Raw genomic sequence first — 8,276 nt, forward strand, 5'->3', positions numbered from 1 at the left:
CAAAAAGTTAGATGACATCCGGAAAAAAAAAAAAAAAAAAAGAGTGTCATCAAGAGCCTCCTCGGCTTTAATGCTTCTCTCTGCTCTTCTTTTCGATGGGAGCCTTCAAATGCAAGCTGGAGCTCCACATCAGTTTTTTTTTTTTTTGGGACTGAACTCCACATCAGTTTAGATGTGACGGGGGTATGCATAGGTATTATGAATTGGTTTTTGTGTTGTCGAGCAAAGGAAAAACACAGAATAAGTTCTAGGGATCTTGTGAAAACTCTAGGTTATCAACGAGGCGTGAGCAGTTGTCACGGTCAACCCATGGCTGTGAGAACAACGATGAACGTCGTTGGCCACTTTTTGTTAACAAAAAAGACCAACATCATCACTCTTTTTGTGCGCAAAAACTGTGCGTTTATGGTAAAGGAAGAGCAGTGGGAGAAGCCGGACGCTTCAATTTTCTCAGGTTTCTGGTTCTATGCGTGTGAAATTCTCACGGCTATGCCGGGTATTCGGCCTAGTTCGATTTGAAGAGTAGGGGTCTTGAGGATGACGAGTTTAGCTTACCATGGCTCTCTATTCCGCTTGCTTTTGCATCTGCCGCGGCTGACGATCCATCGGGGAAGACTCATGGACAATAATAGTAGTTCAGACCAATATAGAAAAAAAGACCAAGACTGAAGGCCAAAGAGCATGCTTGCGAATATGAGAGGGACAATTAATCCAAAAGGAAACAAGCCAAGGATTGTTTCCGGCAGGGCAGCTGGTCTCTACCTTTTCTTATAAAGAAAAGAAAAGGGCGGGGGTCGAGTTAATCACGCCAAAGATCGTGCTTTGAGCCGTTTTGAATTTGGAGGTGATAGGCGCTACTGTAAATTCAAAGTACAGGAGAACACTCCTTATAATTGGTTGAAATGGGAGGGTGGTGGTCGAAAACTACCGAGAAATTGACGTCTTGGAAACAGGGCCCGCGCGTGTGGAAAAGCAATTAATTGCAATATTCTATTCCCCCTCCCCCCTCTTTTCCCTTTTCCTTCCTTTTTTCTTCTTTTTAGGGGTTTTGCTACTAATACTCGCTTAATTTCGAGTCCTTATTCAATGCAATAGCTGAGAACAAAAATAAATGACAGAATGTATATGAGAGTAAAGTTGGGGAAAAAAATAAACTAAACATTTGAACACTGAAAAAGGCAATAATTTCAGAATAACACCACAAACCTAAAATAACAACAAAATAAAAGGGAAGAAGAGCAGCTGATATAAGGGTGCATCTTTAGAAGGTTATTCCATATGGCTCCATGCAGGCATTGTTGGGATCCTTTGAACATAATAACAAAATAAAAGCCCTGCCATGTATCGCTGCACGCCGTATGACTAAAGTGATGGAGAGGAGCACTTTTCCATTAGGAGCAAATGGAGGCGGTTCTTCTGAATTTTACCAATATATAATTACATTAAGAAGGAAACACGCATGGTTGCTTCCAGTTGCTGAAAGTTACAAGTTAATCGTTCAAAATCATTTTCATTTCATGAGCATGATGTTCTTCTTCTTTCATGAACGCTGCTAAGATGTGCATGATCATCTTGTTATTTTTCAGTAGGGTGTGTGTGTGTATATACTCCAATGCATACGAAAGAAGCGTTGTGGAAAGAACTCAATTCCTTTTAAATAACAGAATTTGGGAAAGGGAAAAAATATATTGAGGAGAGTTACCGCCGTGAGCCTAATTAACAAATAATAAACCCTTCGATGGGTGCACGTCCTAAGGCTAAAGTCATGATCAGTGGACTGGGAAAAGACATAAATAAATGAGGGAGTACTTTTCCAATGTACGTACATAGAAAGGGAACGCATATGGTTGCTTGAAATAGCTGAAAGTCGCAACGAAATTAAAATGGAAGATAATGGTGCAGGCAGCTTCGTCAATTTTGTTGGATGCATGAATCTCCACGTTATACTCCTCCGGGTCTCATATATAAGTTTTATTTTTAGAAATAGATCTAATTTAAAATATAAGTTTTATTTTTGAGTTTATCTAAGTATTTATTACTTTGCTTCCTATTTTGTTTTTAATTAACTGCATTTAGTACTTTCTCTTATATTACTCTCATATATTTTCTTTCATAATTTTTTTTTATTTATTGACTCCCATTTACTCTCTTAAAAATAAGAACAAATTTTAAAAATAAAAATATATTTTTTATTTATTTATTATTTTTAACTAATTTGAACTATTAGCTCATTAAATGTGATCTCGTTATTTGAAGTTTATGTATAAGATCAGAGGGAGTACTATATATATATATATAGCCTAATTAGTCTTGCTTTTGCGTCCATCCGGGGATTAAAGCAGTTTATCCATGTGAGGTCTGCCAATTTACGTATGGCTCCAAAATGATGAAATTAAATGTAAACATACGCTCTCTGTTTGTTTATTATTTGGCCCCAAACACCCCATATATTCGCTGTCCTAGTCAGAACGGAGAACTTACAAATGACTCTCGAGTTTGGACTGTTTTGAGGGTGGACACGTGTTGGACCCTTGTTTCGCCGCGTCTGGCACATATTTATGAGGACTAATTACTGTGTTTTAACATCATTAACACTCTCTCTCTCCATTTTACCTATGGGATTCTTTCGGGGCTTTGTTTTGATGCGCACCACGAGAAATTTAGTTATGTTGATTGCGCTATTAATGCCCCAGTTTGTAAAATTAACGTGACAAAATTTTGATATAATAATTATGAATAAATAATATCACCCATATTTTTAATATAAGAGCTAGTTTGATTTTTAATTTGATCTCAAATACAAAACTTCAATTCACTTTGTCTCTCGTATTTATCTATATTTTTTAAAATAATCTTTATACTAATATACATATTAAAGATTTTATTAAATAATAGTTTTAGCTAATATATATAATTAATAAGAGTATTTTATGAAAGATAATACTTATTTATTACAAATAACTAACTTAACAAACTTATTTAATTAACTCAAATTAATTAATTAGTTTCTATGTTAAAAATCTTTTTTTCTTAAAGAAAATTTGTGAATTAGGTGGAGGGGGTGATTTTTCTGTGGTGCCATGTGAACGAAGCACGCAAAGTCAGCATATAATTGTTGGCTTTTGTCGTGCTCCCTCGCATTGTCGGCGACACCACTGAATGCCATGTGGACTCATTTCGTCCGTCATTCTCTCATTCCCATATCACAGTACTCCATCTCGTCTATTTAATTTGATCTCTCAAGATCATACTTTAGTATCAATTATTGGCTTCTCGTTTTTGAGAGCTTATTTCGGGACAATAAAATTATACTTTCTTCGTTGTAATGCCAGCCATGTAGATTTAATAAGAATGGATGGCGGATGAGACCTGAGATATTAAATCTGGGATGCAACAACATGGTTTCCACCGAATTAGGCTGCGGGTTTAGCAAGAAAATGGATGGAGGTGGAGGCCGCAATCATGAATCGTGAACTAATTTTATCTGAATACGAACATAACATTTGATCATGAACGCTGCCTAACCATAGTATTGACGCAAACAACTACAAAATTCATCCTTTAAGTGCCTTTTATATAGATGAGGGTTTAGGTGGATTAAGTGACAAAAAGATTTAAAAAAAAAGGTTATTAGAATTAAATTGAAGTGAATGCACAAACAGCAAACACACGAAGGAGAAGAACGATGAGTGCGGGAATCAATCACCGACAGCTCTCCCCACTGCATTTAGGATTAAAAAAATATTATATATCTCTTCTTAATCTTTGACTTTAGAAAATTCACACCCGTTGTCGTTGAATTCTATCCTTTTTTAATATTTAGTTTGGTATTCATGCTATCATTTTTTTTCTTTAATTTGTCTACCATATAAAAAAAACCTCCTAAAGCAGTATCATTATATATGTAGACCATGTTGAGTCCTCTGGATCACTTCTCCTGGTCTATAAGTACGTTTTATGTAAGTTAAGATAAAATTTCTCTTATATATTTATTTCATTTCATATTCTGTAAATTATAATTAAAAAACTACTTATAAGTTATTAAAGCACATGAAGAGATGTTCATTGAATACAGTTTTTTTTTTTTTTTTGCCATTACATTGAAATATTGAATACTGGTTAATTAATTGAGCGTGGTTTACTATCAATGGCGCGTGGAGAGACCAGGAATAAGAAAAAAGACAAGGGATGGGAAATTCAGGTACAACCTTACAGCTGGGGTCCAACCAAGCAAGGCATTTGGACTCTTGACGCGTACGGAGTTTCATTGGTACGGTCAATTTCTAAATTACGTAGCACATACCATCACTTCATATTTCATTTACTCGTTCAATTTCAAAAGCCAAAATCACATGGCCCCCTACGTAACTTTCACAAAGCTGATGCAATCTCCAATTTATTAATAATTTAATAAAAATGATAAATGGCCAATATCAATAAACTGTAGATCCGTGACAGTATCAATACAAAATCATGCTATATTATTCGTCATACAAAAAACCTAATTAGACATTAATTTACAGTCCTTCCTCATTTGGTGCCACGCAAAAAAATAAGCATATAAAAAAAACGAAAATTAAGTTAGATAACAATAAATATTCTAAAAATAAAAATAATAATGTTGTGTAAATATTTTGAACGTGATCGCCGTTTGGCGATTCTTGTCGAAAGTTGATATGTGGCCAGAGTGGTGGGCTTGGAAGGAATAACCCTTGATGGAAGCGCGCACAAATGGAGGGAACAGACATGAGAGTGGTGGCATTTCTGCAGATAATCTGGTAAGCACGGCCACATTCATAACATAACCTCTTTCCCTTTTCTGCATCTCCCTCTCCATATTTTCATGATCATGACCCGCGACAATGGAAAATCGCCTTCCCCCACTCACAATTCACAAATTTCACAAGTCACATATTTTCTGTAAACCAAACTAACCCAACTTCTCTCTCCAGAACCTTTTCTTTTTCTCTTTTGTTTCCATATATCGCTCAGGTTCTCTCTTTTCGCGACCCTGTTGACAGAAACATATTCTCCATCATCTCTCCCTCCCTCCCTCCCTCTGTGTTCAAGATAGGGACGATAACACGGCCGACCCTCTCCATTCATGGCTGAAGCCACCAAGTACCTTCCCCTCGGTGGAGGGAACCTCATCCCAGACATTATGAGCTTCCTCGCTCATTTCAAGACCAGAAGATCAGTACCCTTTGCCTATGGCTTCATGTTCGTTTTTGTTGCTTTCACTGTTTTCTTAGCCTTCTCTCCTTCACCAAATGCTTCTTCTCCGGGGTTCACCAATATTTTCGCTACAAGTTCTGCGTCTGCTTCATATAAATCTCAATTCAATTCCCTTTTCTACTACTTTTTCCCCAACATTTCATCTCCCAGCCATCCCCAAAGCTATCCCCTTCACATCAACACCACTTCTAGATCTATTAATGTCACTTCTTCATCTCCCAACTCAAGTTCCAAACCATCCACTTCCAAAACCCAAAGTTCTTTTATTTCATCTCAAAATAAATTTCCAGCCACAAATCACACCGCAATTCCCTCTTCTAATTCTAAGACGTCAAGTAATCGGACATCAGTTTTGCCAGTGAAGCCGCCTCCCATTGTGAATAAGCAACCATCCGGCGCTGTAAATCATACTCGCAGCCCTGTGAAGTCCAGTGAAAGTAAAGCAGTGAAGGCAAATCAATCCACAAATGCTGCCGCCTCACCAAAAGTTTCGGCGTCTCCCCCTCTCCAACGTGTCCCAGTTAACCCGAAGAAGAATCTGAGTTCAGTTGAAGGAGTGAAGGGTGTTGCGTCGAATAATTATACAGCTTCCTTGGCGAAGAAGCAGGGAAATTCGACAGTTACAGGACATAAGAATGAGTTGATTGAGTCTCTGATGAAATGTGATTTATTTGATGGGGAATGGGTTAGGGACGATTCGTATCCTCTTTATAAACCCGGTTCTTGCAGTCTGATTGATGAGCAGTTCGATTGTATTCAGAATGGCAGGCCTGATAAAAACTATCAGAAATACAAGTGGAAGCCTAAGGGTGCAGCCTTCCGAGGTATGCGAATTCGATGAATTTTGTTGTCTTGTCGTTTGTTTCGAACAAAATCCGTTAGGTTTCCTGTTATTCTGTAACTGCAGTTGTTTGGCACTGAGGTTTTCCCTTCACTGGAATGTTTTTTTTTTTTTTTTAATAAGGCCCTTCACTGGAATGTTTGTATCCGTAAAAGTTGCACAAAATTTACGCGACTTGTGTTGTTGATTTACTTTGCCAATTGATTTGTTTGTGTTCTGCTTTGCCCTGTTCTCTTCCCATTCTTCGATATATTTAACAGTCTTGTAAAGATGCAATTAAGAAAAGTAATGCTTAGTATCTGTAAATACAGGTTGGACGGCCATCGTCTTCTAAATATGTTAAGAGGGAAACGGTTGGTTTTTGTTGGCGATTCCATCAACAGAAATATGTGGGAGTCGCTAATTTGCATACTGAGAAACTCTGTCCAAATAAAAGCAAAGTTTATGAAGCAAATGGCAGGGTCCAGTTCCGTGGGGAAGCCTCCTATTCTTTTGTGTTCGAAGTCGGTATTCTTAAATTTCCATTTCTTCTCCTGAATGAAAATAAAAAATTTCTGGTTTTTTGGGATATTTTCATTCCCCTAACGTTGCTCATTTGGTTGTTACCGGCGAGTAGGACTATAACTTCACCGTAGAGCTTTTTGTATCTCCATTCTTAGTTCAAGAATGGGAAACCGCGGACAACAATGGAACGACGAAGCAAACTCTTCGTCTGGATTTGGTCGGGAAGTCTTCTGATGAATACAAAGATGCAGATATTATGATCTTCAACACTGGCCACTGGTGGACACATGAAAAAACTTCGACAGGGTACAAACATATTATCTATCCTGTTTAGAGATCAGGCTGCAATTTCAACCCGTCTCCTAATTCACCTATATTCTGCAGGAAGGACTATTACCAAGAAGGTAGCCATGTGTACGAGGAACTTAATGTTCTTGAGGCATTTCGACGAGCTATAACAACATGGAGCAGATGGGTTGATGCCAACGTGAATCCATCCAAGTCTGTGGTCTTCTTCAGAGGCTACTCTGCTTCCCATTTCAGGTAAAACAATACTACTTATTAATTAGCGTCACATCATTAGTATTAGTCCATGAAACTAGAAGGCTGATTATCCGTGGAAAAATGGGTGTCTTGTTGTGAATTCAAAAGTGGAGGACAGTGGAATTCTGGAGGCCAGTGTGACAGCGAAACAGCGCCTATCGAGAACGAGAAATACCTGACAGAATACCCACCAAAGATGAAGGTTCTGGAAAAGGTGATAAAGTACATGAAAACGCGTGTGACGTATCTGAATGTTACGAGGATGACGGATTTTCGAAAGGATGGTCATCCCTCGATATATAGGAAGCAAAACCTATCACCAGAAGAAAGGAGATCACCGTTAATGATTCAGGACTGTAGTCACTGGTGCCTTCCCGGTGTTCCTGATGCTTGGAATGAGATTCTCTATGCTCACCTTCTTGTCAGACAATATCAGAATCAGAAACAGAGCAAGAGACCTTGAGTTGAACCGCCAATCAAATCTTTATAACCTCAGCTCGTGCAGAAGCAGATATAATACATCCCACTTTTGTCCTATCTGTTTCCTGGGCTTGGTATAGCGATAGTTTTTTTTACCCCTGTTAAATGTTCAAAATGATTATACTATATGAATGTGAGGATATAGCATATAGCAGAGGCAATAGATGGTGAGGAAAGAGGAGACAAACAGTCAGGTGTCTTCTCGGGTCATTGTAAATTAATAATCCCCTCCAATTCTTCTGTTCTTGTTGAGCCGGTATTGTAAAGAGTTCTCGCTTTTCTATATTCAAAATTTTTGGGTGAAATATTATAAATTAAAACAGTTAGAGTACTTCATCAAGCGGTGTTTTATGGAATAATTATGCACACGCCAATGTTTTATTAACTGACAGTCTTCAGAAGAAATGGTTTGATAGTTTAATGTCTTGTTCTTCTGGCCGAAAAGTCTCGTCCTTGAGCCGAGTTGCATCAATTGGTCTGACTGGCGAGCAGTCTCACGGTGATTGAGGAGAAAATTGGTCAAAAATAATAATATTAGTTGAAGAAGTTAGTCCGATTAATATTTTTTTTTTAATGTCATTAAAATAAGTTTAGAGTCTTGAAATGACTCAACTCTCGTACTAATATTTTTAATGCGTGTGCTGGATGATGATGGTCACTGACCATGTGTGCT

The 8,276-nt window shown here is 37.8% G+C and overlaps 1 pseudogene; it reads left to right on the forward strand.

Annotated features, from left to right (window-relative positions):
* Positions 1-4,657: 4,657 nt before the first annotated feature.
* Positions 4,658-7,939, forward strand: LOC114742988 (protein trichome birefringence-like; annotated as a pseudogene).
* Positions 7,940-8,276: the final 337 nt, after the last annotated feature.

The sequence above is a fragment of the Neltuma alba genome, unplaced genomic scaffold, assembly GCF_004799145.2.
Source record: "Neltuma alba isolate B1F8T4 unplaced genomic scaffold, ASM479914v2 tig00003903_pilon, whole genome shotgun sequence".
NCBI classification, from domain to species: Eukaryota; Viridiplantae; Streptophyta; class Magnoliopsida; order Fabales; family Fabaceae; genus Neltuma; species Neltuma alba.